The sequence below is a fragment of the Bidens hawaiensis genome, unplaced genomic scaffold (assembly GCF_021521415.1).
Source record: "Bidens hawaiensis isolate Kalapana, Puna unplaced genomic scaffold, B.hawaiensis_p1.1 tig00000599_1, whole genome shotgun sequence".
Taxonomy (NCBI): domain Eukaryota; kingdom Viridiplantae; phylum Streptophyta; class Magnoliopsida; order Asterales; family Asteraceae; genus Bidens; species Bidens hawaiensis.
In genome coordinates, this window is record NW_027491036.1 from 2594445 (window position 1) to 2602895 (window position 8451).

Below are 8451 nucleotides of genomic sequence, written 5' to 3' on the forward strand. Positions count from 1 at the left end.
GGAATTAAGGGGTGATTAATGTCAAATGGTGGTTATTTTGATCCTTCTAAAGAAAATGGTCCGGACTAACGATATACCTTAAATGTGAGAACAGAACAAAGGATCCATTGCGAGGAACATATCCGCTCAAACTGTTGTTTTTAGATCACTGCAATAAAAGCAATAGAATATAAATTCATGTTTGTTGCTATGGTTACATTAAAGAATTAGCCAACTTTGATACTTACACAACTTGTAGTGTAGCAATGGTAGTTAGCGAATATGGAATTGTTCCATTCAACGCATTGTCGTTGAGACGTCTATTATGCACAAAAAGCAGCGAAAAAGAGACAGTTACTACTTACTAGTGTATGTTCATCATAAATAACAATCTCAAACAGTCATTAAAATGAGGGTGAAAGCGTGCTCGTCATACAGGAAGCGAAGTTTCTGAAGGTTGCCCAAGGTCGTTGGAATGTAACCGTGTAACCGATTCAAGTAAAGATCCAAGCTCAATAAGTTGGTTAGGTTCCCAATCTCGTTAGGAATTATTCCAGTGATGTTATTACCAAATATCTCCCTGTCACACGTACATAAACATATATTTAAAGGTCACAATTATGGCGAGTTTTATATTTTCATTTTAAGTGGTTTAGGATATATTATTAGGTTGTCTACCATTTTTTGACCAAATATTGGTGTCCCGCTTTTGAGGTACGCGGGCTTGGGCAAATGGCTTATCAAACAAGTAGCTTCAAGTTTTGAATCTTCAATAATTATTTAAATATCCACTTCACGTATTCTTTATTTTTCTATAATAGCTTGTAATATATAACTTTTAAAAAGATCTAAAGATATTTTTTAGGTTTTTTTTTTGGCAAGCTGATATAAATATTACTCTTTAGACTAATGCACTTTTGCAAGAGAAGAAGTACATTATATAAAATAAATCGGTTTTCAATAAAACTTCTATCGGGATGTAAAAGAATGTGTTTAGTCGTTTAGATATATTAAAAATAATTAAATATTACATCTTATTAGAGAGAAGTTAAAATCATATGAAAAATGAATCATTGAATAAATATTTAAGCTTAAATGGGTCAAAGTGTATTTTTATGGGTAAAACCTAAAAAAATCATTTTATTCAACAAATTATATTATTGTTAAATTTATTATCATATTTGACACAAAAACTAGTTATATACACAAAAACTACTTACAAGAACTATAGATTAGCAAGTTGACCAAGCTGCGGAACCAGTTCACTGCTCAAGTTTGTGTTTCCAAGATCATTGCGCATAACAAATCTCACAACATAGAATTCTTTATAAGACCGTGCGATAAATAAAAAAAGTATTACTTCAAGATTTCTCAAATGGTGAAGTAACTTACATTCGAGTAACACTGTTTTCATCGTTGCAGGTAATATGATACCAACTGCATGGGTTGACCAGAGTTGGATCCCAACTTTGCATAACATTGTCAGGATTCTTTAGTTGGTTCTTTAAGGCATACAATGCATCACCTGTCTTACACAAGAACTACGTTACTAGCTTATCTACATTTTGTTAGGTTAATGAAGTTTACAGGGCGGCAGTCACAAAAGTAATCAAAATTTGGGTTGTAATAGACTAATGTATTCTCATCCAAAATTTGGGTTGTAATAGACTAATGTATTCTCATCCGTTTAAAAAACTAGTCATTTTCACATTAACCTCTGTTTATCTTGTTTAGTTACGGGTCTACCTAGGAACCTATTCGGTTAAATAGGTTGACATTAATTTTGAATCGTTAAACCCATTTTTTACAACTCGATTAACACCTTTGCAACTTAATTATCATCAGCCAGCCCATTAGACAAGTTTAGATAAATAAGTAAAATGGGTTGTGTTTGAATTGCACATTTTTAAGTGTGTACATGTTATTTTTACAAGAATAAAATTGTGGGTTCATGTTCAGGTTGAAAAATTCAACCCGACACACTACCTAACTTTTAATACAAAATATGCATCAAGAAAGCACGTACCTTCGGAATTCCCGTAAACACTCGACGTTTTATGTAATACTAAAATAAATGAGAGGAGAGCCAAAGAAGAAAGCAAAGAAGGGATCCTCATCAGATCGATTTCCCACAAATGACCAGAACTCGAAACACCAACTTAATTGTTGCTTTAAAAGCAGCTCAAACGGACTAAACATATTTATAGCATCCACAAATAACATTCATATAACTAGATTAAAGAAGTGTGCAAGTGGGAAATTAGCTAGTAATTGTTGTGGGGTTTGCATATTAATCAATTAGACAAAATAAAAAAGTTGAATGGACTTGTTATCATCTTATTTATAAATGAAAAGTAAGAGTGAGACAAGAGTAGGAACCGGTGAGGCGAATTTAAGAGAAAATCAGCGAGGTGAACTTTTCTTTTAGGTTATTTATAGTAAGCATGTGATAGCTAAAAAAATACACAACTTAAGCATGGTGTGTATACTTTGATTCGAGTATATGCTTTTATGACTTTTTTTTTTTTGAACGGCCAACTAAGTAACGCCGGGTACTTCGTACGCGGCCCCCATGGGCTAAAGGTAGCCCGAGTGGGCCACTAGTCCGGACGGACGGAGCCCCTAGCAGTCCACCTATTGAGGGATTCATCGGATAAAACCCGACCCCCACGCCCGCCAAACGGCACGACAGCGAGGAGCCGGTAAAACCAGGTGAGATCAGGACTCGAACCCTGGCAAGCCAGGGTCATCCATCACATCTCCCATATAAATTGGTGATAGTGAGGTTTGAACCCCCTACCTCTCACTAGTAAAATGAGTGTCTTACCATTGAGCCACAACCAATTTATTATCTGCTTTTATGACTTAACACAAAGCCGCCATAAGCTACGTGAAATTTCATCACGTATTATTATATATATATACTCACGTGTCTTTTATCCTATCACACGTCTTTTAATCATAGCCAAATACACATGATCTATTAAGAATTTACGCTTGCTTAGTGTTTTATACATGTGTCGAATCATGAAATGAATCTTACCTGATCCATGACGATGTTTCCACGGATTTTCGAGATGAACGAACCACGTCTTGATCTTCTTCTTCAGCGGCTGCGCCGGCGACCTGCAATGCCATGACCTGCAATGGTTTTGGGGGTGTGGAGGCGACTGCTAAGATATCCTGAGGATTTCTTGTTTACAGACACAAAAAGTGGTGGTGGCTCTTACTGAGCATGACCCATGGTAAGGAGGTGGAGACCTCCTTATATAGAGTCTCATGGCCACCATCATGGCACCCTAATGGGCCTAGCCCAGTTAGGGTTACCTCCACAAAACCCCCTCGGCCCAATAACATCGTATTAGTCCATGTAATGAAATAAGCCAAACATAATAGATTTAGGGTCGTAGAACGGGTGTTTTAGTACCATACCCCTACAAGCCCCCCAAGTCCAGTGTTGCTCCTGGGCGCGCAAGCGTCTAGGTGGAGTGCTGGACTTTATAAGGTGTGAGGCGGTTTTTTCCCTTTTCTTTGGCCTTGTCTTTATTGTCTGAGTTTTGAGAGGCTTTCTTCATGATGGTGACATGTTGTAATAAAAGCCTGCGCGCGAGGCGACTTACAAGCTATAATAATAATGAAGCTCGCGCGTGAGGCGACTTACGAGCTATAATAATAATGGAGCTGGCGCGAGAAGCGACTTACGAGCTAAAATAATAATGGAGCTGGCGCGAGAAGCGACTTACGAGCTAAAATAATAATAATGCCTGCGCCCGTCTTACGAGCTTAGAATAATAAAAGCCTGCGCGCGAGAGGCGTCTTATGAGCTTTGAGAATAATAATTGAGCTGGCGCGTGAGGCGACTTACGAGCTGTGAAATAAAGCTTGCGCGCGAGAGGCGTCTTATGAGCTTTGAAAATAATAATTGAGCTGGCGCGTGAGGCGACTTACAAGCTGTTGAAGTAATAAAGCTTGCGCGCGAGAGGCGTCTTATGTGCTATAAGAATAATAATTGAGCTGGCGCGTGAGGCGACTTACGAGCTGTGAAATAAAGCTTGCGCGCGAGAGGCGTCTTATGAGCTTGTAGAATAATGAGAGCCTGCGCGCATGGCGACTTACGAGCTGTAATAATAAAGAAGCTGGCGCGCGAGGCGACTTACGAGCTGTAATAATAAAGAAGCTGGCGCGCGAGGCGACTTACGAGCTTGTAGAATAATGAAGCTGGCGCGCAAGGCGACTTACGAGCTATAATAATATAGCCTGCGCGAGTGGCGACTTACGAGCTAAGAATAATAAAAGCCTGCGCGTGAGGCGACTTACGGGCTGTAAGAATAATAACAGCTTGCGCTCGAGGCGTCTTATGAGCTGTGAATAATAAAGCCAGCGCGTGAGGCGACTTACGGGCTGTAAGAATAATAACAGCTTGCGCGCGAGGCGTCTTATGAGCTGTGAATAATAAAGCCAGCGCGTGCGGCGACTTACGGGCTGTAAGAATAATAACAGCTTGCGCGCGAGGCGTCTTATGAGCTGTGAATAATAAAGCCAGCGCGTGAGGCGACTTACGGGCTGCTTTATGTCACGCGCCACGTGCAGATGTTGCATGCACGTACGCGTAGACTTTGGTTTTGTGTTATGCGCCACGCGCAGATGTTGCGTGCGCGTGCGTGCAGACTGTGACATGTGCGAGCATGTGATGCGTAAGCATGTGATGCGTAAGCATGTGTAATATGCGTGAGCATATGTGATGCGTGAACATATGGTATGAGGATTCCTAACCCCCAAGTTTGGCGTGTAGCCATATGGGATCTTAGGAGGATTCCCAACCTTGCAGTTTGGCGCGTAGCCATATGGGATATTAGGGGGATTCCCAACCTTGAAGTTTGGCGCGTAGCCATATGGGATATTAGGAGGATTCCCAACCTTGGCGCGTAGCCATATGGGATATTTGGAGGATTCCCAACCTTGAAGTTTTGGCGCGTTTTGGCGTGTAGCCTGATGCGCGCATGCACGGCGATAGAGTGGTGACTCGCAAGTGCGTGTGCATGGCGGAGGTCTCTTGCGCAAACCCAGATGGTGGTTTCCGCGGCGGCACATGCACGGCTGCGGAGTGAGAACCCCCGGGCGTGCGTACATGGCGGCGGAAGTCTAGTAACTTCTGGATCTGTAATTTAAGAGTTAGATCTGAAACTTTAGACCTAAATCCAGGTCTGTAACCTAGACCTAGATCTGTAAATCAGATCTGGACAGATCTGAAGATTCGGAGCAGATTTAAAACCATCACAGATTCGGAGATCCTGAATCACAGATTCACAGATTCGGAGATCTGATCATTCGAATCACGGATTTTCTTTCTTGCCCAGATCTGGAAGCCTCTTTTTAGATCTATGGATCTTTTGAGCTTTAAATATAACAAGCTTTGAAGCCTTTTTCTGTAAACTTCCAGATCTGCGTTTTTCTTGGGAGAGATCTGGCAGCCGAGATGAAGATCGAAGGGCAGTTCATTGCCGTCCCACGGATGGCGCCAATGTCGAATCATGAAATGAATCTTACCTGATCCATGACGATGTTTCCACGGATTTTCGAGATGAACGAACCACGTCTTGATCTTCTTCTTCTTCAGCGGCTGCGCCGGCGACCTGCAATGCCATGACCTGCAATGGTTTTGGGGGTGTGGAGGCGACTGCTAAGATATCCTGAGGATTTCTTGTTTACAGACACAAAAAGTGGTGGTGGCTCTTACTGAGCATGACCCATGGTAAGGAGGTGGAGACCTCCTTATATAGAGTCTCATGGCCACCATCATGGCACCCTAATGGGCCTAGCCCAGTTAGGGTTACCTCCACAAAACCCCATCGGCCCAATAACATCGTATTAGTCCATGTAATGAAATAAGCCAAACATAATAGATTTAGGGTCGTAGAACGGGTGTTTTAGTACCATACCCCTACAACATGGGTGCTAGTTTACATAAGGTGATTAGAAGCTGCGTGTCAATTTTCAACATGGTGTATTAGCTTTGGTCATGGGGTCTTACTCCGTTCGTGCATGTTTGTACGCACAAAATCTATTTTTAACCCCTTACACTTGCCCCCATGACAAGTGTTGCGTCCTGATTGCTTCCAACCATTTCTAAGCTAAATATCACTTTTAGCATAACTTCATCCATCGTGCATGTTGATAAAAGCCGATTTGAGATGGCTAATTTCTCAAAATAGTGACCCTTTGAGCGGGTTAGACTCCAAAGAAATAAAGATAAAAGACACAATACTTTAGAACATTTTTCTTCTCTTCCTTTTCATTCACTAAATGCCATTTAAATACAATTCATGGAAGCTAATAAAATAGGAAACATGGGTGATACATGCAGACGTGGGAAGTTGAAACACATAAAACAAAACATTGCAATTAAACTAAATAAATTAAACATGGGGCTTTGAACGTGGCTTCACTACTGGCGGGTCTTCATGGGTTGGGTACGTATCACATGCACACACGCATGCGTGATGTTAATGTATTAATATAGATTTCTATTGGTTCACGCAGCTGATTTTATATTGTACTTTCTACATGAACTTTTGTGCTATAAAGCCTTTATGTGGGCTGATTACTCAAATGATCAACTCGTGTTTGAACCAGTGTAAATTAGAAAAGAGTAAAGAAATCGGTCAATAACTCAAAACAAACATAACTATTATAAAATCTTTTTTAATATTATTAGTCTTATTTGAAAAATTGTTTTTGTTATTTACTCTAACTAAGCTTTGAACATTGATTATGTTCAAAATTAATATTTCAGTTACATGATTTAATTTTGTTTGTGTCTTTAATTAACATATAAATTGTCTCGACAGGACTTAATGATGTATATGATGGTAATATTTCTATTAAGGGTGTGCAAGAAACCGAAATAATCCAAATAAAAAGTAAAGAACCAAAATAAAGCCCGGGCGGTTTGGTTTATGTTTTTGTATAAACCAAACTTACGGTCCAGTTTTGGTTTTGCATGTAATAAAAATCAGGAAAACTGAACGGAACCGAACCGATTTTCTACTTTTTTTTTCTTTTTAGTTTTTATTTTAAGTAATATAATGAGAATTTAATAAGTATGTCATTCAAGTATCTTTAGCCAGGTGTATAATAAATAATTAACAGAATTATTTATACCTATCGGCTATTTTTTTCAGCCTAAAAAATTTAAACTCAAATAGCAAAAACCAATAAATCCGAAACCGAAAGCGAAACCAAACGAAAACCGAAACCGGAATCAAAGTTTCAGTTTTTGGTTTAGTTTTAGTCCAAAACCAACCCAAACTTAGCCATACACACCCCTAATTTCTCCTATATTAATTTTACTAGGTTATTAACCAGTGTACGATACAGGTGGAAATATTTAAATTTCTGAACAAACACATCCCATTTAAAATGACAACATAAGACGTTGTTATATGTTATTCGGGACGACAACATACTTTAAGTTGTAAAATAATATTGGTACGAAAACCAATGATTGTGAAATATAAAGATAAACCCAAACAACATTCAAATTACAATCTTTGAAAACATAATCAAAAGTTAAAAATGTAAAATTCATAAGCTACTAAAAAGACTTACTTATAAACCATATTTATTCTTTATTTGTAACTTTGTCTTTGTTGTTTAATATAAGAATTTTACACCACTCTTCGCTTTTGATAAAGCTACATAGAGTTGTATATGTGTAAACACCGAGTCTCTGAGATATATGTCAACTCTTGCTAGAGATTGACCTTCACTTTTGTTAATAGTCATTGCAAAACAGAATACAACTGGAAAAAACTACATTCTCTTCAATTTAAACAAAAGTTTCTTATCTTAAGGTGTTAGACCACAACAAATTATATAAGTGCAATAACCAATATTAGTACATGAAATAACTTTTACTACAACAAAATGTCTACCCAAATTGATTACTCGCAATCTAATTCCATCACACAAACCGTTCTTCTGATCCATATTCCTTAGTAACATATTGGCACACCGACTTTTAGAACCAATCTATGAGTCAAAATAATTTTGATCTTTATAAATTTATTTAGCATAATGTGTTTATGAAAATTTTAGTTCAAATTAAAATATAAAAAAATAATTTGTATGAACTTACTTAAAAACCAAAAAACTGATTTTTTATATGGATCACAACTAAATTTGTGAATTTTGTTACAAAGTATGGACACAATATAAATTGAGTTAACCAAATATAAGTATAACAATAATGGAGAAATATCTTTGCGCCTCTAATTAACATAAATTGATTCGGATACACATCTTAGTTAAAACATATATTTTAATTGGTTTTAAAAAAATAAAATAGTATTGGATAACTGAATATTATGTTTCGTATCATTTCGAAAAAAGAAAATAGAAAAAAGAAATGCGTAAACATACATTCAATGTTATTAAAAATTTGTTTATCAAAAATGTATAATGTAGTTAATA

At 37.9% G+C, this 8451-nt stretch overlaps 1 long non-coding RNA gene across 1 annotated transcript; it reads right to left on the reverse strand.

The window, feature by feature from the left end:
• Nucleotides 1–210: 210 nt before the first annotated feature.
• On the reverse strand, nucleotides 211–1282 carry LOC143636633 (uncharacterized). The gene is made up of 3 exons (XR_013154275.1): nucleotides 1200–1282; nucleotides 416–559; nucleotides 211–299 (listed from the first exon to the last, which is right to left on the reverse strand). It is a non-coding gene; the product is annotated as an uncharacterized LOC143636633 (long non-coding RNA).
• Nucleotides 1283–8451: the final 7169 nt, after the last annotated feature.